The sequence below is a fragment of the Pelodiscus sinensis genome, chromosome 8, assembly GCF_052426305.1.
Source record: "Pelodiscus sinensis isolate ZL-2025 chromosome 8, ASM5242630v1, whole genome shotgun sequence".
NCBI classification, from domain to species: domain Eukaryota; kingdom Metazoa; phylum Chordata; order Testudines; family Trionychidae; genus Pelodiscus; species Pelodiscus sinensis.
Window position 1 is genome coordinate 34,702,827 of NC_143059.1, and position 25,846 is coordinate 34,728,672.

A 25,846-nucleotide genomic window follows, 5' to 3' on the forward strand; every position below is an offset into this window, starting at 1 on the left:
ATAGAAGTCACCCCTGCCTTTTTAAGAAGTGTAATTATATTCATTGAAACCTTGGTTCCAGTATGAGTATTTTTTTAAAACTGGGATATGGTTAAAACCTGATGGGAATTGATTTTCGTTGTTTGGTATTTGAAATGTCTCTTTCAAGAATGTGTTGAACTACATTTTTCAACTGTTGCTAATGTTGCTATGGATAATACAAAAAGCCTTATAGCCAGAAAGCATGGAGAGAGGCCCATCTTAGTCAAATGCACCCCAGTTTATTAGTGAAGATTTAGAGGAGGTAGAACATTTGCTGTATGAACGTAAAACATTATTTGGTTATCGCAGTAGCACTACTAAGTAGATGATGATGATTTCAACTGAAGTCTACAGGACTGTCTATTTTATAATTCCAAGGAGTGTAGCAATTATTCATAGGTATTGATATGTTTTTCTCTGATTTCTCCTTTGAAAGCAGTGTTGTGCAGCAAAGCAAACTAGCTTTCAGTTTAGATTTTTTCAGTTTGGTCTGCACTAAAGAGACCTCAGAAATAGCACATTTTTAATGTTAATGAGTGTAATGTTGGTGCACAGACACTTCTGCTAATTAGTTTCTAAGCTGAGTATGTCCCTTGTAATATCAGCAGGATCATAAAGATAACATAATGATTGATAGGTTGTATTTTACTGGTGTGACTATATTTTCTGTGTCTATATACAGAATAGTATTAGCTCTTCTTTTAGAACAGGAAAAAAGCTTTATCACAGGAAATGTCCAGTGTTGCATGCATTAGAATCTGCAAGATGACTGTGTACATTTTAAGAGTATACTATAAAATGCAATGTGCAAATTTATGAATATAAATAAGAATGTATTCTTGTATGTATGGTAGATGCACACATCTTCACAAAGTAAGTGGGCTTTGACCTTTCTAGTTTCTATAACTTTTCATCTTTGTCCATAAATGTTTAATTATAGTACATTTTTGTGTCAAATACCTATTCTTAATTTTAAACTCCGATTCTATATTACCTATTTAAAAACAGAGCTACTTTATTTCAACAGAAGTTCTATATCTTAATACTGCAATACTTTCTTGCTATATAATTTTTATTTTGTACAACAGCAGCCTTAGAAAATTGTTGAATGAAAGCAAAGTAACGTCTTTTATCTTTCATTGAAAAGTGGGTATTCTTTAGCCATAGGGATTCTCATATAATTTAATAACAGCTTTCAGAGTTATGATACTTTGGCTTCCACTTGCTTCAGTTTTAGAGTGTATGTGTGTGAGAGAGAGTTTTCATTTCAGATAGTATCTCTATGACTTTAAATATAGCTCCAATGCTTGTGAGTGTAAGGAAATTTGAAATGTGACATAGTGATACATTGGTGTATTTTTGAAATCATACATACTCAAAAATAACAATCCATCTATTCATACAGCATTTTTTAGTTTTATGGTGCATACATACAGTAAACGTTAAATGTGTCTCATGTTAGCATAGTAAAATGTATTTTAAAGTGTCATGTTTGAATTGACTTTGTGCTTGCTTTGTTAGTTCTTTGGTCAAATACCACAAGAAAATATGCACATGAGAGTATTTTTCTCTGTTGTGGAAGTAAAGGCTGCTACCTGAAGTGTAGATGATAGTATACACTGTGAGACATTAGTTGTAAATCAAACCAATGCTCCTTATGAAATGCTCTGATTTATGAATGCAAGATTTACTTTTCCAAACATGCTATAATTTATCTCCAGCATGGCAATGTTCTGAAAGAAAATGAAATGCATCCACACTATGCACTTGAGGTAAAGACCTTGATGTCATATTAATCAATAACACTGTCTTCTAGGAAGATGGGAATATAATTCACCAAACACACTTGAAGCAGATGTCATTTGGCTAGCTGACAGAAAGACTAGACAATTGGGTAAGTATAACCTATTTTTTTGTTATTATAGAATGTTTGTTTTTCCTTATACATATAATTATTTCAGGATGGATTTTAGCTTCTTATAAATATTGACTTTAGATTATTGTTGCACATGTATAATTGATCTAAATGGTAACAAGTATTATCCAGGATCAAAGAAGTGCTAGCATACGATTTTATAAAAGCAGGAGACTGTCTCCAGAGATGTGAAGTGCCAGTTGTTTTTCTCTTATTCATGGATAACAAGCAATTCTACTATCCAGTTTAGAGATATTCTTAATTCATTGCCTTATTCTGTTGGAGGACATTTTTGCAGTACAGTAGTTGACCCATCACATCTATCATGATGTGTCAAAGATCTATCAGGTCGATAGCTCTTTCTGAACTTTGCTGTTACAGAAAAACATAGTTGAGCATTATAGGAAGAAGTCTGACATTTTTGGATGAAAATCAATCTTGTTCTATTTGTTGTTTCTAAACTAAGACGTATTCTGTGATTACAGAAGCAATGGCAGTGGTAAGATGTTTGAGGAAACAAAATGAGGATGGTTAGATGAAACTTTGACAGATGTTGTCTTACTGTAACATAAGTAGTAGAAACAATGCTGGGAGAAATTTTCAAAGTTAAGAAAAACAAATTACTGACTTGCTGCTATTGTAAACTTGTAAAAACTTATCCGTACAGTTACTTAAGGGTACCGAAATTAAACTTTAGTCAAGTGAGAAATTACTGTATAGGAAGTACAATTATGAAGAGAGCAATGTCAAAGGTTTAATGGATGAAGATGGCTGCTAAAAAGTTTTAAGGGTCTGTATGAAACTTTAGTATGAAAAGTTCTGTATGAAATTTAAACTGAAAAATTATTATTTTGCTGCAGACTGGCTGAAACCTTGTTTAAACTTACTTTCTTGTCCTCTAAATGAAGGTAACAATTAAGCTGCTTTTGGAGTAAGATCTCTGAGGCTACATCTACACTGCAGTGCTATTTAGGGATACTGGAGTATCATAAAATAGCTATCCCACATCTTCACAGCAAGCCCATTATTTTGGGCTCATTATTCCAACATCCTTATAAACTTCATTCTATGAGGAGTAAGGGATGTTTCAGAATAGCAGTTTATTTTGAAATCTTGCACTGTATAGAGAGCACCAAATGAAAAAATAAGTTATTTTGAAATAGCATTGAAATAAGATATGCAATTTGTGTAGCTCAAATTGCATATCTTATTTCAAGCTACGGTGCAGTGTAGACACACCCTGAAACAATCAAAATGCAAGACACAGGTAAGGTCAGTCAGGAGTTGAGCTGTGTGGGTAAAGGGCTTTCATTGGAAGCAAAATACATAGAGCGGGGTATTCCTTGGGGTTGGATGAGAGAGAAGGACATGCAGCCAGAAACACCAAAGAAACAGACAGAGAAGGTAATGGACAGACATGGAAATACTTGAAGTTTGACCTGAAGAAAAAGTTAAAAGAGCTTTTAGATTAGAGTGCTGGCTGGTAAAAAGGGCTTGGAGTCTTGAGTGAGGAAACTCTTTGTATTCCTACTATGTTTAGGGAAATAAGACATAGGGGCTACGTCTACACTGGCCCCTTTTCCGGAAGGGGCATGTAAATTTCATGAGTCGTCGTAGGGAAATCCGCGGGGGATTTAAATATCCCCCGCGGCATTTAAATAAAAATGTCCGCCGCTTTTTTCCGGCTTTTAAAAAAGCCGGAAAAGAGCGTCTACACTGGCCCCGATCCTCCGGAAAAAGCGCCCTTTTCCGGAGGCTCTTATTCCTACTTCGAAGGGCGCTTTTTCCGGAGGATCGGGGCCAGTGTAGACGCTCTTTTCCGGCTTTTTTAAAAGCTGGAAAAAAGCGGCGGACATTTTTATTTAAATGCCGCGGGGGATATTTAAATCCCCCGCGGATTTCCCTACGACGACTCATGAAATTTACATGCCCCTTCCGGAAAAGGGGCCAGTGTAGACGTAGCCAGGATGTTCTTTGTAAATATGCACCATTGCATCATAGACACATCAGGTTCCATCATTCATTTTTCCTAATGGAAACAACCAGTGCTTAATATGGAGTGAAAAACATGCTGAAGCAATATTTTTATATTTATAACTGATGTAGCAAACCAAGAGGTGTCAGGATTATGAACTGCCAATGCCTAGAGGTGCTGATGCTCTGGAAATAACACATAAGCCTGAAAGTTGACAAACTCCTTTTGTCAAAAGGCGTAACTTTACAGCGAAATAATTGTTTTCTGAGATTATAGATCTCTCCTGTATATGTGGGGATATAATGATGTTACTTGGCCCTCCTGTCTTAATTTTGGAGGAAAGTTCCTTCAGAAGAATGCCATTATATAATTTAAATGAGCAAGCTTAAGGTAATTGCATACTTTGATATCATATATGATCTCCAGCACGAAATAAATAAGTGGAAAGTTTCAGGCAGCGGCAGAATTCACAATTATTTTTAAACTGACATAGCTACAGCGGTATCATTGTTATAAGAGTGAGTGAATGTGCTCCAAATTTTTAAAAGTCAATTTTAATGCAACATTTAAAGCTGCACATTTAAAAATATCACAAAAAGTTAAGCAATCAAGAAGTTGATACTGAAGTTTTCTACCTGGGTACCTGAAATAGGAACTTAAAACTGTGTGCGAACACATATGTAAAAATGACACGATATGCTTATGCTTGCTTTGCTGTTATGGTGGTGGTTGTTTTGTGGAGAGTTGGGTTCCGGGGTAGGGGCATTGAAAGGTTGTATCTACTGGCATCACTCACTGAAGACCTCTGCAAACCAAGGCACTTATCATCAGCAGCAATACATTAATGCTAAATTCGACATTTATTTACATCTGTTGACATTTGGCTATAGTAATTTTACTAGAACCTTTTTCCTCTTGCTTTCAGCTTTAAAAACAGACAGAAAATCACTTTTGGGATAGAGATGTAAGTGACTAGTTGAGTAGTTGACTATGCAATGCCTAGGTTTATCAGGTAGTTGAGTCACTACTCAACTACTCGCTTCTCCTCCCCCCTGTTCCCTCTGTATCAGAGGCAGCAAGGGGAGTTGCAGAAGCCAGTGCTTGGAGGAGCTGGCTTAAATGCTGGTTCCCCACAACACTATCTCTGTGGTAAAAGGGGGAGGGGCAGGGGACATAGAGATGCAGTGGTCTGGAACCCAACAGGAGCTGGGTCTGGGACCTACCCCAGCTGTGGCTCTGCATACCCAGCTCCTGCTACATGTAAACTGCAGAGCCTCAGTGGGGCCCCTTATTGACTAATCATGCAATCCATACAAATTGTATTAACTGCACAATTAGTCCCATACTTGCTCTTAACATCCTTACTTTGGAAAGATTGAACATTGCAGAAGACTAATATGGATGAAAATAAGGATCATTTTAAATTGGAAGAAGGGGGGAAACAATGAAATGGGTCTTAGATTCTTAATTATACCACTTGTAACACTCTATAGTATATTCTCTGGTGTAATATTACTATAACACTTGTTTAAATCTGAAATTTCTGTCTTTAGAGTTTTTTATTAGAGTCACTACAATAGGTCAACACAAATATGCAACAGAGATGATCATGTCAGCCACAAAATTATTACTTTATTTTGTTAACGATGTAGCAGGGCATGAAATGCATTATTAGAAAAGGGATGATTTTGTTTATGTTTTCAGCTGCTATTAGTTTCAGGTATGATAACATCAGTGTTCACCAAAATGCTTGTTATCTTTAGATTGAAATAATGTGATATGTAGTAAGTCTTAGGCCTTATTTTTCTAAAGCTAACAATAAGAAGTTAGAGAAAACAGACATTAGCTATTTCCAAGCCGACAACATTGGGATGGAGAAACTCATTCCAATGTAGACTCCATTAACACAGATTGCTGTCAGCCCATTAAACATTGTCATTATGATGTTTTAAACAAGCCTTTCTTTTTAAAAGCTACACTGGAAAACTAAAAGAATTAAAAACCACTGTCGTTTATAAAGAATATTTTCTGAGCTTCAGGAAACTGACCTCGACTTTATTTTTACATTATTGTCATGCAGCAAAATCTCTACCTTTTTAAAACCATAACTTTTCAACTAAGAGCTTTGTTCCTAGCAAGAGTCAGATTCATTGTTCTAGTAATCAGATTTTACAAATGTCTGGGAATCTATTTGATTTTAGGTCACTATTTCTATTAAATAAAACTCAAAACACATATCCTCTTAGTATTCCTTTCAGTTCTGTAACCATATAATCTGCTGTTGGTTATATACATATACATAATATTAAGATACAAATTTTATTGTGTAACACGTTACATAGTAAAGCTGGAGTACCTAAAATATTCTATAAAGTATTTTTATTTTATTTTAGGTATGTGATTCTCAAAGTACAAAATCTCATGCTTTATAGTCCAACGAACAGTGAAGAACGCATTTAGATCGGGATTGGACAATAAAAAACTGGCAGCCCACAGAGTTAGTCCCTCGCAGGCCACCGCCTCTACATTTACTTGTGTCTCTGTAGATATTGGACGATCACAGCTCTTGCCATTCATAGCCAATGCGAGTGGTGGGAAGTGTTATGGACCGGTACATCTCTTTCTGCCACTTGCATTAGCCACAAATGACAATTCGAAGCTAACAATTTGCCAGTATCCTCTGATACCAGCAGAGGTGCAGGTAAATGTGGAGGTGGGAGCCCACTAGGAACTAACTCTGTGGACCAGATCCAGCTGATTGGCCAGAATTTGTCTCCTCTGATCTAGATTATATGAATATGTAATCTGTAAGGCTTTATCTTTGCTCCCTTCCATTTTTCAATTATAAATTCTCCAGCTAATATACTTTCTGACCAAGAAATATCCTACTGTACCATAAATTCCCAGGATCATTGTCTTTCAGTATCTTGACCAATACACATTCAACCTGCATGGTGGCCTGTGAGAAGCTGGATTTTGCAACCTCTGGTAAAACAAAGCGAGGCCAATTATAGTATCAAAATTCAATACAAAGAACATATTGCCTACCTCTTTTCCATGTAGACTCGAGTGCTTCTGCTCTTTTAACTGAGAGTGGAAGAGAGCCAGTCCCTCAAATAACCAGACTCTTCATAGGTGAAGACCAGCATTGCAGGACTGACCACAACGGGAGTGCAATTCTTAAAGTAATGATATTATGTGAGCTATTCAATGGTCAGGTGGGCAGCCACATTATGGTGTTTATTACAAGTCTTCATTAGCTTGATTTTCAAAGTAGTCCCCATATGTATGTCTATTAAGAATTTTATTTTGTGGTAAGAAGGATGTAGAATATGGTAATATGAGATCCATTTTGAAAATGAAGTACCACACTCTTCTGGCCAAGTATAGATGAAAATGTCATTCTGCCAGAGCAGCTGTTTATATTTCCAAATCACCTCAGAATCAAATTAATCTCCAAAGCTGCCAACCTGAATCACATATAGTAGGCATGTTTCTGTAATTTAGAGTTGTAGGACTGCAATTCTTCAGGTTGTTCCCCTGTTCACAAAGGGTATGTCTACACAGCAAAGTTATTTCGAAATAACTTTCCTAGCGTATATACAGCCATTCCGTTCTTTCTAAATTAATTCGAAATAACGGAGGGCTTATTTTGAAATTGGTATTTTGAAATAAGCACTGTGTAGATGCTTATTTTGAAATAGGGGGCCTCCAGCCCTTCCCAAGATGCCCTGCTGGCCTCCCTGACCACAAGGTAACTTCTGACCTGATTCCCTGCTAGAACTGGTTCCAACCAGCCTTAAATGCAATTTAACATCCACTCAGTGTGGACACACTATTTCGAAAAAGAAAAATGCTATTTTGAAATGCATTTTGTGTGTAGATGTGTTATTTCTAATTATTTCAAAATTAGAAATTTTGAAATAATGCGTAGTGTAGACATACCCAAATAGTGTTTCAAATTTGCCTAAATTAAGCTTGTTCTCATCCAGGCTTAGATTTTACAAAACACGGATATATCTATGTCTCTGTCTAAGTTAGGTTTATCTTGATCAAGCTGACAGTCTGGGAACCAGATGCCATTTGCCAGCATGAGAGCCTGAACCAATGATTTCCTAAACCAGACTGAGCATAAGTTTCCCCTAGAACAGTCAAACACTCTTCAATAGGAAAACATTGATCATTTCCACCAACAATGAAATCACCTAGCCTTGTCCTTCAGGGAGCAGATCTGTTGGGGAAGGGCAAAAGTTAGCTATCTATATAAGTCAACCAAATCCATCACTAAAGTGATCTAGCAGCTGAAGAACATTATTTTACTAAAATCATTAGGAAAGTCTTGTCCCTCAGCTACTGACAATGGAATAACAGCTTGTATTGACTTCAAGTTGAAGAAATTTGTCTAAACGAAGAAGGTGACTGCCATCTATCCCACTTCTATGAGAAATATCCATGAAAAAATATTAGATCCAGAGTATGACCAATTGTGTGAAGTAACTCACAAAAGATTTAGGACAATCTTGCAGTTTTCAAAGCATCCAAAATATTCTGAATGGGAGAGGAAACTTGCCAGCTACAGACATTAGAACCATGAATCAATATTGACCTCTGTGTGCTAGTACATCAAGGGACCTGATTGCCTCAACAAAGGCTTCCTTGCTGCTTTTATGCAATCATTAAACCATTTGTATCCCATCCTCAGACGCTCATACCAGATGGATGCACTGACATGGATACATCTGTCATTGGCATGGGAGACATTATATCTGAAATTCAATTCAAAAACATGGTCCCATTCCAACCTGCCCTTTCTTATTCCATTCTGCATCATAGACCCAGCTGGACTCAGATGTGGCAGTCAGGCAGTATCAACCAAACAAAATTCAAAGTTGGTGACCCCATTTTCAATAAGATCACACATAATTATAACTCTGACAGCAGATATTGCCCTGAGTTGCTTATAGTGAAGCGTCTATATAGGTTTTTATTATAAGCTCATGACCATAGTATCTGAATTCCTTGTGTATTAAGCCACGTGACTATGCCTCTGTCACCTATCACATATGGATTCAGATTTAGCTTTTCCTTCTGCACTCAAAGGAACTGATACCTAATAACTGACATTAAGACCTCAGTTTATGCCTTGTGAAAATTATACTCTTATGTCTTCTTCTGAAAGCCATCAGAAGGATCAAGGGGCCCAAGTCCCCTACAACAGATTCTCCCTCTTCAAACCATCACATCTACAGCATACTTCCCTTGTCTTGTTGTCTGTATAGGCCACTGCAGGAATGCAGACATTGCAGCTGCATGTCTAAATAACCTCCAGTATAGGTTGCAATGCCCAGCTACTGCACTAAAATGCTAAAGTATCACCATCTCGTCCTAGTCACTAGGCCCATGCACATTCTTTCCACTGTCATCAAACCTCAACACCAATCTCTTCCCAACTTTTTCTTTTAAGTCCTTCCACCTAATGGTCAGTACCATCAAAGCCTCACCTTAAGTCAAGCCATATGCAGAACTCCTGTTGATTTTTAAGGGAAATAAATGTTCATTTGTTGGATGCACTGTTCTCTATACATACATATTTATATGAAATGAGAGTACGTTATTTTATGTTTAAAGCTAGTTGCATTTTTCAGTTCTTCATGGCATGTTTTTTGTCTCCCTTATCCTTTTATTTCTTTTGACTATTTGCATTCTACATCAGACTAATGATTTCTTTGTGAAGTCACAGAAAAAGTTAAGGTCCTCACATAAGACTGCAATCTACATCATAAAAGTGCTACCCACATTGCTGCACTATAATTAGCTACTTTGAGAGTGGTGGCATTAAAATAAAATATGTTTACTGTGCAGATAAGTAAATAGACAAACCTATTGCATGCCTGCTTTTCATTTGGAGGGCACAAGGATACTTAGTATGAAAGCTTATTTTAGCTTTTATGTTAGTACATTTAGCATAATACCCAGAAAGCAACCACTATTAATTTTCTTTATGATATTTGCAGTTTGAAAGAACATGCTTGTGGTTGGCAATTGCCAGTATTTTGACCTTTTGTTCATTATTGTGAATTGTCTAATATGTTTTTGTGACAACATTGAAAAAGAAATGCTAGGCTCAAAACAGACAGCAATAATAAATTAGTAAGTGAGGCAGAATCATAACTTTTATCAGTAGAGGATATTCTCAAATGTAAAAATGAAATACAGTATTGGTATTTTTTGGTGGGAGGTTTATCTGGTATATAATGAAGAAAAAAACCTGTGAAGAAAACCTTAGTAATAGACACGTTAGGAGGTAATATAAGTAGTGTGACAAGCCAGAGCTCTGCCACTACAGCCTGGCTGAAAAGGGCAATTAAAGCCAACTGAGCAAGCCCTAGACCTAAGGGGCTCATGGGAAACAGGCTGCCAGAGAGGCAGCTGGGGGGAAGTGGAAAGGGACAAGCAAGAGCGTACCTGAGTGTGCTCCCCAGCCAGCTGAAGAGGCTAGCTGAGTTTGCTTCAGGAACCAAGGAACACAGCTCTGTGAATAGGATCTTGTGATTGTTCAAGATAGGTGATTTGTGGTCAAAGAAGAGGTCCCAGGGTGATGACTTTGCCAAGAGTTGCATTCTGAATGGCCATCAAGTTGCTTGAAAGATCTAAAGACTGTATATTCAGTAATATGTGTAATTTGAATGTATTTAGATACCTTTGGAATGCTAGAGAAAATGGCTTAAGGGTTGTTGGTTTTTTTCTTACTGTTCTAGTATTGCATCACTGCAGTGATAAAAATTGCCTCTAAGAGGTAGCTCTCAAAGATTGTACCCAGATCTTATTCCATCTAAACTCATATTGATTTTAATGTCTCTTTTTTACTCAAATTAGGCTCTAGGATTATATGCTTCTGAGCATTTGTTTAACTAGCATGATAAATGTTAACCAGTGTTATGCTGGGAGGAGATAATGCCTGCAAAGAAGCGTGTATTTGATTTATAGGCAATCACAGACCTTCCAGATGCTCATCACTCAGCCTAATTTGAAGAAGCAATTAAGTTCCTTTTACAGAGTAAGAAAGCTAAACAATACAAGCCATCTCTCAAGGCACTGGATCACCTGGAGCAAGAACTAACTTAGAGAGGAAGAAAGGCTTCCCTGTGGATTAAGTGCAGATGCAGTGGCTGGGGCATCGATTGGTTGGGGCTGTTTATCTAAGTATATTTTAAGGCAGAAGACAATGAGAGAGTTGTCTGAGAAGCAGTTGTGAGCATAGCCCTGAGACTATTCAGAGGCAGAGCTCCTGGTCGGTGCTATCTGCACATGTACTGTAGTGTGCTGCTCGCTTGCAGCGGGCTTGCCACCCTGACTACACGGGATTGGCCCTTCTACTGTTCCCGGGCCTTTTTGAGCTCAGTAGGAAAGCAGTCAAAACGCAAATTCTGCTCAGAGCAGTCAGAGGGGGTAGCTGTGGGAGGCTTCCTGGAGACCAGTGGCGTTGACTTTCCGGTAATGCTGCATTTACACTAGCATAAAATTGATTATGCAAGGTCAGGAATATCATTACTCCTTGGAAAATCTTCTGCAGCCCTTAAGGTTGATGCCACAGGCTCAGTAGTGTGGACATATCACTTACAAAATGACTGTATAGAGCTAAAGTCAATGTAAGATTCTTGTGCCGATCAGGCCTCGGTCTCTAATGTATTGTCAACATTTAGCAGTTTGTGAAAGTATTATCACAGTATTGAAAGAAATGGTTGTCTTTTTGTTCCTGATTGTCAACTTCATACAAAATTAAACTGCAAACCTGTCTATTTTGTTAAGCAGCAACAAAATCCAGAATGGTTATGATAGTTCAGATTATTTAAACATATACTTATTTCCCTGTGAGTAGATGCCTGTAATAATGTGGTACCCAAATGCCAATCTCTACTGCATAAATCTATTCCTTTGCTGTAGTTTGATTTATTAAGAAAGAGAAAACTAAAATCATCTTAAATCTTTTTTCTAGGGTAGTTTTCTCCTTCAAGAATACTAAAACCGCAATTACAATCCTTTTATCTCCAAAAACCACTCACAACTCCATGATAACCAAGTGATGTAATGTCATTGAGTCAGCAAAACACTTTACCAGCAGGTTCAACACCTGCTATGATGGGGTTGAGTGTTGCAACTAACAGTGCCAGTCTGTTACATTTTATTTTTACTTACTTGTAATCTATTTTTGCAACTGTATTTTCCTAATCTCTTTTTTCAGGTTTATGTGGATGCTTAGATTTCCTAATCTAGATGATAGTGCTATCTGTTTCTTTTAATGGTGAGTCAGTATAAGCAAAAGCAACGGCTTGTTTATCATCCCTACATCTAATTGAGTTGTTTGCCTATGGCATGTTTTCAGTGTAAATTTGCCGGGGACTATAAAATGCAGAAACAATTTGCTTCTCTAAGAGAAATTCTGTTCTAATGATTTTTGGGTTTTCAAAACTGAAAGTACTTAGTACTATTGATAAAATAAAATGAACAGTTTAATATAGAGAGCTTCTCATGTGAGATTAATAAAAACTTAATATACTGCTTCATAAATTTTAAAGATAGCATCTGTAAGGTGTGGCAAAAGCTTGACTGCTATATTTTTTGTTTTACTTTTAGCATTTTTCTTTTTAGCTAATGCATGGCTTAATCCTTCAATGGAGAAGTGGTTGAAACAGAAAATGTAGCCACAACAGCCAAATTGCTGCTCATAATCTTACTAGTTGAGTGGCAAACCTGGCATAGAAATGTTTCAATAAATGTTGACGCAGACTTGCTATGGACAGAGTCTGAACACAGGCTCTAGTCTATGCCATAGAAAATGCAAACAAGTTAAAAAAAAAACCCAAACCCAAAAACTTCCTTCCACATCTTTTGAGAAAATGGCTTTTCCCTTCACACTTATGTCCACATGTATAAATAGTATTCTGGGTTTGCTTTGTTTTGTTTGCTTTGTATTGCCATGTTTTGCTCCATGCAGTGTTTCCAGTGCAGTTGCTAATTACATGCACGAATCACTCCCTTTTATATTCCTCAGTTGTAGGTTTAAGCCTATATTTTGCACATGCTTTAGCAATTATGCTTTGAGAATCTATATGAAATTTTGAATGTGTGTATATTTATTGAGGTACAAATTATTCTAACCTGTAAATTGAAACACTTGTCATTTGGGTATTATTAAATGCAATATGGTCTTAAATGAAAGACTAAAGTGGGCGCTACTCTTTACATTTAAATTGGTATTACATCTTTAGACAAAAAGCTTGACATTCATGTTGTGTATTCTATATTCTGTGGCTATCAGAGCCAAAAATTAAAGGATTTCCCGGGCTATATCTTATAGTCACTCATTAATCTGGGTTAAAGCAGCGCGCGCGCACACACACACAATTTTATTTTCTGTGGCTTTTAAAACATATTCAGAATTTATTTTAAAAAATGATGTATAATTGATTGAATCATTGTTTCAGTTTCTTCGATACAGTCTAGTGTACACTAAATACTTAAAAATTATCTAAAGATAGATTTCATTAACAGTTTATCCCATACTTGACAACATGATAGGTATTCTGATTCTTTAAATGTCCAAAGTTAGTGTTAAAATCGAATGGGCTCAGTAATTAATGGTCTTGTCCTGACTGAATGTAAGGGTACGTCTAGATTACATGCCTCTGATGACAGAGGCATGTAGATTAGACTACCAGACATAGGAAAATGAAGCGGCGATTTAAATAAGTTCCGCGGTCAACATCAAAGGCATTTGTCGACCACCCAGGTATGCCTCCTGGGATGAGGCATACCTGGGTGGTTGACAAATGCCTTTGATGTCGACCACGGAATGTCCAGACTACCGCGCTGAGCCGACAAACAGCTGATCAGCTCAGCGCGGCAGCCATGTAAATGTAAATGAAGCGGCGATTATTTAAATCGCCGCTCCATTTTCCTATGCCTGGTAGTCTAATCTACATGCCTCTGTCACCAGAGGCTGTAGTCTAGACGTACCCTAAGATTCTGTTTCTTATGAACTAGCAAGACAGAGTTTTCTATATTTTTATTTAAATAAAATAATTTGTAAAATAGTGTAAAAGTTAAGCTTAGCTATTGTATTGTCTGTTCAAATTGGTAATATAGAATGAAATACTTATTTATACATTCATATTTCTCTTTCCCCTTCTCTGAATTAAAAGCAAATCCATTTGTGAAAATGGATCGTTAGTTGATTAAGCCTAGCACCAGCTCAAATACATAAAAATGAGGTTGGATCTCCCAAAACTGAGGCTCCGGGAACAGGAGTGGTCTGGGAGGACTACTGGTGTTCCTGGACCTAGAGGTCCTGGCTGGGAGTCCCAGTGGCAAGAGGGCTGATGGCTTGGAGCCTGGTGGGGCTGGAGCAGAGACTTACGCAGGAGCCCTAATAGTGCAGCAGGGGCCATGGCAGCTGTGGTAGTGGGTCTGGGGCCAGAGATATAGCAGCCACAGTAGTGGGGCCAGGCCAGTCTGGGCTGCCGGGGCCATAGCATCCCGGAAGCCTGGCAGGGGTATGTCTGGGACTGGCAGAGGGGAAGGAAGGTGGTCTGGAGAGCTAGGGTTGCCAGATGGTTTCAACAAAAATACTGGACACACTTGACATTACATCACAATCTACATTACATCTTATTTAGAAAATACCAGATATTTATATTTTTTCAATTTGTTTCCCAAACAGAAAGCACAAATATTGGACTGTTGGGTTAAAAACCAGACAGCTGGCAACCCAATGGGGAGCTGGTAGAAAAGGGCCCTTCTCTGGTATGGCAAATTTACTCATTTGGGACCAGTCATGTCCTAAGGATGCAGGACCAGAGAAGTCCAACCTGTATATTAAATACTTTCAAAATTGCACAAAAAGATTGTAATGCCTGTGATTAGATAGTTCATCTTTTGCTAAATATGAGCTTGATTTTACAAGACCCTACGTAGCACAGAGCATGGTAAGTAGTAGAAATGAATTTAGCAATCTGTGGGCACATATGCCCTAGAAACAGAGTAGAAACATGCACTCAAACACTCAGGGTACATCTACACTGCATCCCTAGTTCGAACTAGGAATGCAAATGGAGACAACCGAAGTAGTTAATGAAGCGGGGATTTAAATATCCCGTGCTCCATTAACATGATCTTGCTGGCGCGCTAGTTCGAATCACAGCTGATTCGAACCAGGAAGTGCGCGCCGGGACGCGTTAGTTCGGACTAAATGTTACTCCTTAGTCCGAACTAATGTTACTCCTCATTTTTTGACAGTTTTTGAGGAGTAACATTAGTTCAGACTAAGGGCTTTAGTCCGAACTAACGTGTCCCGGCGCGCACTTCCTGGTTCGAATCAGCTGTGATTCGAACTAGCGCTCCGGCAAGATCATGTTAATGGAGCGCAGGATATTTAAATCCCCGCTTCATTAACTACTTCGGTTGTCTCCATTTGCATCCCTAGTTCGAACTAGGGATGCAGTGTAGACGTACCCTCACTTAGCAAGGCTCTGTTCCTGGAAATTACTGCGTATTCTTTGCTCTAGTTGAAGCCAACTGGACTAGGAAGTTCAGCACAATGCAGAATGAAGCCCTAAAGCTATAAACCTGGATTATGGAAAATATATCTAAGAAGGGGCAAACTCAGTGGTGCTTGCTTGAGTAAAACTCCCACTAGATTTAGTGGGAGTTGAGGAGGCTTTGCACTTTCCAAAATCATCATGATTGTTTTTTCTGCTTCACTTCTGAACACAAGATGGAAGATGGTGAATGACTGGCTGGCTCTTAGTACCCTGAATCTCATTTTTGACTGTAACAACTATAGTTTAGGGGCATTATTTTCCTGATCTTCTCTTCTCTTCCGTATCATTCCCTTGAACATGTATCTCTGTGCATTTCTTAGTTACTAAGGGACAGCGTCTGATAATCATACTCATGCTGAATCATACATTTCAGTCTAAATAATCTCACTGAGATAATTGCAACTAAGAGCATCACAGTATGGCTCTGTAAATGTAGTTGTATGGCTCTGTAAATGTAGTTGTAAAGTTAAATCAACTTGTTTTAATTTACAAATTAAAATAGACAATTTGAGGAACACATTTAATGCCCAACACATTAAATAGTGATATTTAGTTGGATTCTCTGTGCCAATAATAAAAGCATGTTTTATTTCATTCAATCCCAGATGAGATTTTTTTCTACCTGCACAATTTACATCATATTTTAAATTAAAAATAAAATAAAAATAGAGGCATTTAGTTTTGTTTTTATGTTTATGTTTACATATGATAACTTTTCTACAATACATTACACAGAAAAATCTATTTCAAAAAGGAAACATAAAGCACTGTAAATGTTTTTCCAAGCACTACTTTTCAAAAGTGTGAAGTTAGACAAATTCGGTAAAGCTTACCATACTTTTAACTTCATCTGATTTGTATGTACCATATTTTCCAGCGTATAAGATGACTTTTTATACTAAAATACATCCCCCAAAAATCGAGGGTAATCATACGCCGGGTATAAACATACAGGCAGTCCCCGACTTGCAGGTATGAACGGGGCTTTTCTCGCCCCGGAGGACATGGACTGCGGGACCTCGCGGTCCCGCCGCCCGTGGACTCCGGGGTGAGAAAAGCTGCTCCGCGTCTCCCTGGTCTGCCAGGAAGACGCGGAGCAAAGCCGCGGAGGGGCCCCGCTGCCTGAGCGCCTCCATGGCTTTGCAAAGTCTCGGGGGAAGCCGGCAGCGAGGCAGCCCAGGTGCACCTGGGCTGCCCAGCTGCCCGAGCCCTTCCGCGGCTTTGCAAAGCCTTGGGGGAAGCCGGCAGCGGGACAGCCCAGACGCGCCGCAGCTATCCCGCTGCCGGCGTCCTCAGAGGCTTTGCTCCCGGTGTCCCTGGTCTGCTGGAGACGGTCCCCAGCAGACCAGGGGCACCGGGAGCAAAGCCTCAGAGGCGCGGCACCCCGCCGCTGCTGCGGCTTTGCTCCCAGTGCCCCTGGTCTGCTGGGGACCATCTCCAGCAGACCAGGGACACCGGGAGCAAAGCCGCAGCCGCGGCGGGGTCCCGCGCCTCTGAGGCTTTGCCAGAGCAAAGCCTCAGAAGCGCGGCACCCCACCGCCACTTCGGCTTTGCTCCCGGTGCCCCTAGTCTGCTGGGGGGGGGGCACAGCTAGTGCGCCCCTCCCCCCCCCCAGCAGACCAGGCTTTTGTTGTGGACCCTGGGGCAGAGCAGCTGGGGCGCTGGCGGTTGGCCTCTTAAGGGGGGGTAGTCTTATACAGCGAGTATAGGCGAAAACCTATGTTTTAACTAGAAAATTAGGGGGTCGTCTTATACGCCCAGTCGCCTTATACGCCGGAAAATACGGTATACTGGAGAGTCTTATATCTTTCCCTGTAAGAGCATATGGGTCTGTTTTTGTACCAAAAATGAATTCTATTTCCTGATTAAATATTTCTAAATATATACATTTTATTTAGTAGCCATCATTTGATTAGCAAGTACTATTTTTGTTAAAATTAACTTTTTTATCATAATATTTAGATGGAAGTAAGGCAATGATATTCTTCAGTATAGCAATAAAGACATGTGAATATGTTGTGGTTTTTTTAATTATTTTGTTACATCTGGTAAACAAGAATTTATTTGTAGATGTAGATTTTTTTTAATAAGACACTAGCGTTATTCATTTCCATTTTTAATTTTGTTTTTTATTCAAATGAACTATATTTCAATCAGATTCATTCTTTCACAGACAGCTTGGTTAATATTTTATACATATTCTTTATCAATAAAAAATGTATTCTTAGGTCCATGGACATGGAATGTTTGTTTAGCCACCTGCCACATTTTAGAAGAAAGTCTTTTATAAATTATGATTGATTATTGATGGGTTATATGGCATCATAACTTTAAGAAGGCTTTGCAGTTACAATTAGACATATTTCCTGTTAGCAAAAGGCCTAGGTAAGGATGTTATTCTAAGTTCTAATTGAGTTACCTCTCTTATCTGGGAATTCATTAATATAAATGGTCAAATTTCATCTCTCATTTAAATAGTAATCCACTACTCACTCTTGTCATTTGGGAACTGCAGGTATGGGCGAGAGGAATCCAGTATTCATACTGGAGCAATTTCTAAGTATGTATAATTACAATTTCTCTAAGCAAACAACAAGATGGAAAAAGTGATGGAATTATAAAAAAAAAGTTCAGAAAAGTATAAGATAACAATTTACTTCCATATTTAGCCTTCAGTTTTCTATGTTGCTGTATTAGAATGCAGATTTGTCCTAAAGGAACTTAGTTAGCCATAAAATTGCATGTGAGACTTTTCTTCATTAATAAAGCTATACTTCAGCAATGTTTACTTGCATAAAAGGGCTGTTGAAAATGTAAGAGATGAAATAGTTAGATCAACAAAACTTCTTATATCACTTGGGGGGGGGGGGGGCGGATGTACACAGGAATGTCAGACCTGGCATCAAAAAGTTACAGTTTAGAAGCAAGTGATACTAAATCATGAGATCTGAGGCCTGACAACAATCAGAAGAGAATTACAAAGATACTAGTGGATAACAGAGTTTTGCCTAAGATACAGTTTTGCATTTAGGATTTATTTTATATATTTATCTGCATTTCAGTTGTTCAAGGACCAAACATCTCATTTTGTCATTTAAGTATCTTAAATTGTAAGTAAATGAAAAGAAAAATAGTACATGACTACAGATAACTGACTCTTGACTACTTATCCATTTCTTAAGGCTAGGGGATGTGATTAAAAGTTTCAGAAGTTCTTTTAACTGTGTCTGTTTGCTGTCATACAAAATGATAAAATGTCACTGCTTTTACTGAAATACTTGTATAAAAACTATAAGGTTAAAAGAAGACAGAGAAATTACACTAATAAACCAAAGGAAATCGAGAAGAATAACAGGGTATAAGTGTGAATGCAGTATTCAGTTTTGGATGGGGAGTCACAAATCACACACTTCTAAAATTATAATTGTTTCATTCCTTCTTCCCTGAGTTACAAGTTTTAAAGTGCTGAAATTTTGCACTTATGTTGGGAACGTTACATATGATAACATATTATAGCACATACAATTTATTCTTTAGTGTTCTTCTGTAGTTAACTTGCATTGGCAGATGAAATCAGCCACCAAAACTATATAATATATAGTGATATGTATTATATATAAAATATATATAATCTCCTTTATGCGACTGTGTGTGTGGCTGATTATATAAAAAAATCCACAGTTTATGAAATGGTTGTGTTCCATGTGTTATGTTGGTGGTTTGGAACTCAGAATGCATTTCCCCATAGAAACAATTTAAAAAATGGTAGGTAGGTTCCCAGGGTAGCCCACAAAAACCTATTTAGCTATTATTGTCAAGGAAATACTGTGTATTTGCAATGAAAAATAATAGAAATAGTTTATTTAACCTTGATTTCTGGTGCTTGAGGCAAAGCAAGTTGAATTCAAGGAGGATGAGGAGGTAGGTGGAGATTCTGAAGGGGACTTTGGGCCATCCCCTGGCCACCACCTGTGAGCTTTTGTTTGTGCGGATTTCGTAAGTTGGCTGTTTGTAGCTCAGAGTGTGCCTGTACATCCTTAAAGTAGAATGTGTCTATTCCAGTCTTGGACAGGAGAAACATAAGAGAGAAAGATGCATAATATCACTAGGTGTTTGTGATCATTGAATTGACAGTCCATTGACATCTAGGTTGCCAACTGTCTAATAGCACAAACACAAACTGCTCTCGATTTACTGCAGCCCACCTCCCTCCATTTGCTCTCTCTCTCACACACACCTTGACTCACTTGTACAGGGTTGGGAAAGAGGGTTGAGGTACAGGAAGGGGTGTGGGATTTGGGCTGGTCCAAGAGGTTCAGATTGGAGGAGGTGGTTCTGGGCTGATTCTCAGCGAGGGAGAGGGTGCAGGAGAAGGTGTGGGGAAGGGGGTGTGGGATCTGGGAGGAAGTTTGGATGCAGGAGGGAGTTCCAGGATAAGCCAGGGCAGGAGGTTAGGGAGTAGGAGAGGGCAAGGAGGAAAGCACATACCTTAGGAGGCTCTGAAAAGAGAACAGCACAACCCTATGGCATTGACTCCAGGGTGGGGGACCAGGGAGCTCCACATGCTGCCCCTGACCACTGGCATTACCCTTGCAGTTCCCTCTGGGAGCTGCAGAGTCAGTGCTTGGAGCGGAGGTAGTGCACAAAGAACCCCTGCACTCTTCAAGGGGCTACCGGATGATTCCGACTGCTTTAGGGAGTATCATGGAATGTGGGGGAGGGGGGGGACACAAGTAGCCACACTATGATGCTGAACTGTTAGCAACCCAAATCTCCCAGTTTTGTCTGTAGTAGCATCTGAAAAATAAGGCCTGATTCAGGGAGGCTCCCAGCAAAACCTTGGTGGGAGGGAAGGGAGAGAGGGAGGCATGGAAACCTTATTGATATCCTTAATTACAGGGTACTCTATCTTTCAAAAAGAAGAGAATAAAAAATTGCTGAATTGCTTTGGTACTGCAAAAATAATTTAGGAGAAAAAAGGAGAAAAGGAGGGGCAATTAAATTGGCTTAGTTCCTGATGTAAAAATCTATAACACATTCATATTATCTAGATTATAAGGGTGAATCTGACCTCATTTATGCCAAGCTGAGCTGCACAGAACAAAGCATGTAAAGACTCACCTTTTCAGAGTATTTTGATGTACACAAAATGTAATCATCAAATGTTTATAAAGGAATGACCTTCACTTAGAATGCAGCTTTTAGACTAATGTGTAACACGTTTTACAGTAAATGATAGACACCTGCTGCATTTACTTTGTGATGTTTTGGAAATGCTAGTTTAGGATAAGGCATCGATGTTATAGAAATAGTCCTGAGTGGAGTAGGGTTTCTTTCCCCTTCATTTTGCAATATCAAATATGAGCATAATGTCATTTGATCTAAATTATTACTAGGGCTGTCAATTAGTGGGCATTAACGCCTGTGATTAACGCAGGGCAGAATTAACTCGTTAAAAAAATTAAGTTGAGTTTAATCGTAGAGGTTAGCCAACCAGCATTAGCTGCTCCAGAGGCCATCTCTGTAAGGTGCAGTAATGCAAACCGCTACCAGAAGGCACACAGAAAAAAGAAGCAGCCAGAAAGGAGGGGAAAAAATGGAAGCTGTGGTTCGAGCTCCAATGGAGAAGTAAACAAGAAAAGTAAAGAAGACCCTGACACCCATCCCTTTCCCCTCCCAGGTGACCATATTTATTAAAATAAAACAGCTGGGGGGGGGGAGAGGGTTGCCCAAGCTGTCCCTCCCTCCTCTGCCCCCCCACAGCAGGGCTCACTAAGCCACTCTCTGCCTCCTGGGGCTGAGACTGACCCTCTCCCCACATCTAATTCTGGGGCTGCCCATACTGGAGTCTACCCCCCTCCCCAGCCCAAGGGCTGACCCCTCCCCCGAGCTTGGGGGTTGACCCCCCATCCTTGATCCTTCTGCCACCTGCATTTGGGGGGGCTGAGCACCCCCAAACTCTGCACTACCCAGAGCAGAGTCTATACCCTCTCCAGCCTTGTGCCACCCACAGCTGAGGCTGAGCTAAAAAAGGACTCTTTTGAATAGGACACAAATATAATCATTGTATAGAAGAATTTAAATTCACAATACTTCAGTTAGGTGAACTGAAGATTTTTTTTACAATGTAAATGTTTTGTAATAAAAAATAAATATAAAGTGTACACTATACTCTTTGTATTCTGTGTTGTAATTGAAATCAACATATTAGAAGATGTAGAAAACATCCAAAAATATTAAAATAGATCACATTCCTATTATTGTTTTACAGCGTGATAAATCAAAATTAATTTTTTTAATCGTGCGAGTAATCGCGATTAATTTTTTTAATCGCTTGTCAGCCCTAATTATTACCATGTGTAATTTCAGTTGTACTTCTTTACACTAAGACACTTATTTAAATAGACTAAAAACATCTCATTTTCTCTCATAGGGTATGTCTAGACTACCTGCCCCTGGTGACAGAGGCATGTAAATTAGACTACCAGACATATTTAATGAAGCCGGGATTTAAATATCCCCGGCTTCATTGAAATAAAAATGGCTGCCACACTGTGCCAGCTTAGCTGATCATCGGCACAGCGCACAAGTCAAGACGCTCTTCAGTTGACAAGGGAAGACTTCGTTGACCGCTCCCTTATGCCTTGTGAAACGAGGTTTACAGGAGCGTTCGACAAAGGCTTCCCTTGTCGACCAAAGGGTGTCTTGACTCACGCTCTGTGCCAACAATCAGCTGAGTCGGCACAGTACAGTGGCCATTTTTATTTTAATGAAGCTGGGGATATTTAAATCCCTGACTTCACTGACTATGTCTGATAGTCTAGTTTACATGCCTCTTGTGACAGAGGCATGTAGTCTAGACATACCCATAAAGTACAGATCAGCAGAAGAAGGATATGCTTCTTCATCATTTTGTAATCTGAGGTCAACTTGGTAATATAAATAGTGTGAAACTATATCGTAAGAGTAATTTGGCCTATTTTTCTAAAGCAATGTTTGCAGATTAACGATGAAGTCTGCTAATAGGTCAAATGTCCTCAACTCACTTTGGCATTGAGAGCACTCGGCACATCACAGAAGGAGGGCCTACATGCACATTTTGCAAACTCAAAAGTACTTTTCATATTGCCATATGTATGTATATGCTACAAAGTTTTTAAATGTTGATGTGGCTGTGGGCTAGAATGGGGTTTACACTCCCCCACAAAAAGGGTAAATCATAAGTGAGAATAAATTGACAAAAACAGAGAACCTGATGTGTTGATCACCTACTTTCTATGGCAATGCAGGATTGTTTTGTGCAGCATATTTACTTGTGCTTTGCACAGTCGAACTTTAAATGTCTGCAGCAATGGGACATCTACCATTTCCTTTTAAAGACTATTACTATAGATTTTACTATCAGGAAAATGTCCTGACATTTTGTGTAAACTTTTCTTTTTTTCCATGTCAATATATTAGTACTTGTCATATCTCCCCTTTCCTTTTCCTACCCTATCAGCCAAATACGTAACAGCTATCCTCCTTAGGTATCGCTTTGCTTCACAGCTTTGTAAACAAGTGTGCGGTTTATGTATTTTCAGGTTCATCTTCTGTTTCTGAATTTCCTAAGTTAATTTCCTGTTTCCCCTGGTCTAGAATGTCACACCAGTATTGGCGTGTGAGTGTATGCACATTGCAATGAGACAGCTTGGCCCCCCTCTGACCCAGAAGGGGAAGAATTCCCCAATCCAACCCTGCCTTCAGGAAGCAGAGGATTAGAGCCAGAAATGTAAAGGCTGGAGCTAAGAGCTCAGTTATGCCAGACACATTCCCCAAGTTCCTGAGGTAGAAGGCTGGCCTGTACCAGCAGGAAGAGGAAGACTGGCCAGGACTGTTGATGATCCCCAACTCAGAGCTGATGGAAACCTGCTGGAGATTTCGTACCCTGAAGACCTGAGGAGTGGTATCAAGCCAGGTATGCCCACAGTGGGAGATAGGAAGTAGCCCAGGGATAACCTCTGGTTAAGGAGATGGAAGTAAATTGAGTCAGCGCATTGTGGTCAGGATCCCCGCTGACCCAGTGGCAGCCGGGTCTGCCACCACTAGGGCCATGGGCTTGGATGCAATGTAGTGAGTGGGCCTGTCCCCCTGACACCCTAATCTGTGGGTGGCAATCTCCCCTTGTTCTGGGGCAAAATGCCTGTGCTTGTCAGCTCCCCGCCAGAGCTAGGAGACCTAATGGTAACTTGGCCTGAGCATATGCCTGCACACCCTGAACTGTTGCTACCCTGCCCTGAACAAGGCCTTGGGCTTATTAACTATTGCTGAGCCTGAACCTAACCCTGAGCCCTTGTCTCCATCCTGCTGCATCCTTTGTTGCTCCTGTAGGGCATGTAGAGGGTTTCAGAGAAAGCTGAACCATGGGGGAGGGGGCATGCATTATGAGTTATATGATATGGAGATAAAATAAAAACCTGCACTTCCACCAATTAAGTGCCTCGTATAGGACCGTATGGATGATGAGTGGGTAGTGGCTCTCTCCTTTGTTAAAGTTTAATAAAAATTGTGGCTTGTTGTTTAATTCTATGCATGTTTCTGTCCTTATTTGGCTGTTGTGTTTATATCAGTGTACTTCCCTTCATATGCCACAGTTCTAGGCTTTGGCTTGAATAACAAGATTTTCTACTTCTCTAGAATTTTCTCTCAAGTTTGGTTGTTACAGGTTGAACCTCTCTTGTCCAGTATGCTCTGGTCTGGCAACATCCATAGTCTGGCATGATTTTAGTTAGCCAGATGTCCATCATGGGTGTGCCCAAGTTTCCCCCAGGTCCATAAAGATTGTTTACAGCTACCAGTCCTGGCTTTCAGTGTTCTGTGCAACTGTTTAGCTCTATTTTGTCCCTAAACGTCTTTTAAGTGTGCAGTAAGTAGTGGAAGTGTTGTTAATGCTGCTAGAGAAAGTTGACCTCTCAGGGTTCAGCAAATTCTACGGACTGGCACTGTTCAGATCCCGAGGTTCAACGGGTTGTACTTAAGAAGTGCTGTGAATTATTGGAGTGTTGGGATCACTTTTTAAAAATAACTGTGCAATATGTGTTGTTTTCCAATCCTTCCATCAAGTATAGCACTTGTAGCACTGTATGGCACTTGTAGATCAGAACTATTCACTCAGGATTCTATTACGAATGTTGAGATATTTAGTTTTTCTAAAACACCTAGCTCTGAGGGAAGTCAGAGGTTACAGGAGACTCTCAGAGTGTATTTTTATTTTATTTTATTTTTTAAAGTATCGACCCTTGTGATTCAAGAGGAAAGTATGAAAATGTGACCCAGCTCTGAGATGTGAGTTGAAGTTATTTTTACAATTAAAAAAAAATCATCTGTTGACTGAGAACAAGACTGGGAAACTTCAAGCAAAACTAAATGGTAAATTATAATGGAAATCTCAAAATAATGTAAACATCACTTTTGCGTTGGCACAATTATTAATTAACCCAAGATAAAATGTACAATGTTTAAAAACAAAACAACTTGATATTTCAAATTCATATTGAATGGTGATTTTTAGGGTCTTTGTATATTGTTCGTAATGGACAAATTATTAGTTGTTTAAAAATAAATGAAACATTGCAGGAATCATGAACTGTAAAATAGCCAGCCTATCATAATAATGAAGCTTTGTCTAAGTAGCTGCTGTGATAAAGGTTAACAGTTTATCAGGTTCAGTGGGACTTATGATAAAAAATACTTCTAAATTCCTATTCTAAAATATCAAGAGCTTGCTTTGAGGGAACACTCTGTAAAGAAGGCTAACTGTTAGAATTCTTTCTAACAGAGTGCAGGAATATCTTAGTGCTACAGTCAAGAGTGGGTTACAGGTTACTGCCATCAATCAGTAGCCTCAATTACAGACTACCAAATTTCCTGTGCATTAAGGTATATCCAAAGATCTCTGGTGCTCATTGGTTTGTTTGTTTTTAAGTAATTTAAAAAATCTGATTAAGATTTTTCAGAAATGTAATACCACAGATAAATAACAGTGATGAATAACTTGCTGAACACAAATGAAGAAATCCACTTATTGACTAAGGTCATATTAGATCCCTCACTTACTCAGGAATCAGTTTGCATAAGACAAGACTTCAAAGGCTTGACATTTCTGGAATGTTTGATTCCTGCTTGTGACGTTCTTCCTATCACATTAGCAACATCATATTAGCTAATTATCTTCTAGACTTAATTCTGATGTCACTCATGATTGTGTAAATTAGGAGCAACTCATGGAAGTCAATGAGTTATCCCAAAATAAATCTGATGAAAGCGATGTCGAAATCCACCCCTTTTATTCTGTCA

At 39.0% G+C, this 25,846-nt stretch overlaps 1 protein-coding gene across 4 annotated transcripts in view; it reads left to right on the top strand.

The window, feature by feature from the left end:
• PCDH15 (protocadherin related 15) overlaps positions 1-25,846 on the top strand; it is a 1,468,744-nt gene that overhangs the window by 335,267 nt on the left and 1,107,631 nt on the right. For 3 of the 4 annotated variants that reach the window (XM_075935032.2, XM_075935034.2, XM_075935033.2), the window contains one exon: positions 1,838-1,915. The gene's annotated coding sequence lies outside the window, so the exon portion shown is untranslated. The remainder of the gene's footprint in view (positions 1-1,837; positions 1,916-25,846) is intronic. The other variant, XM_075935036.2, reaches the window with a different exon arrangement.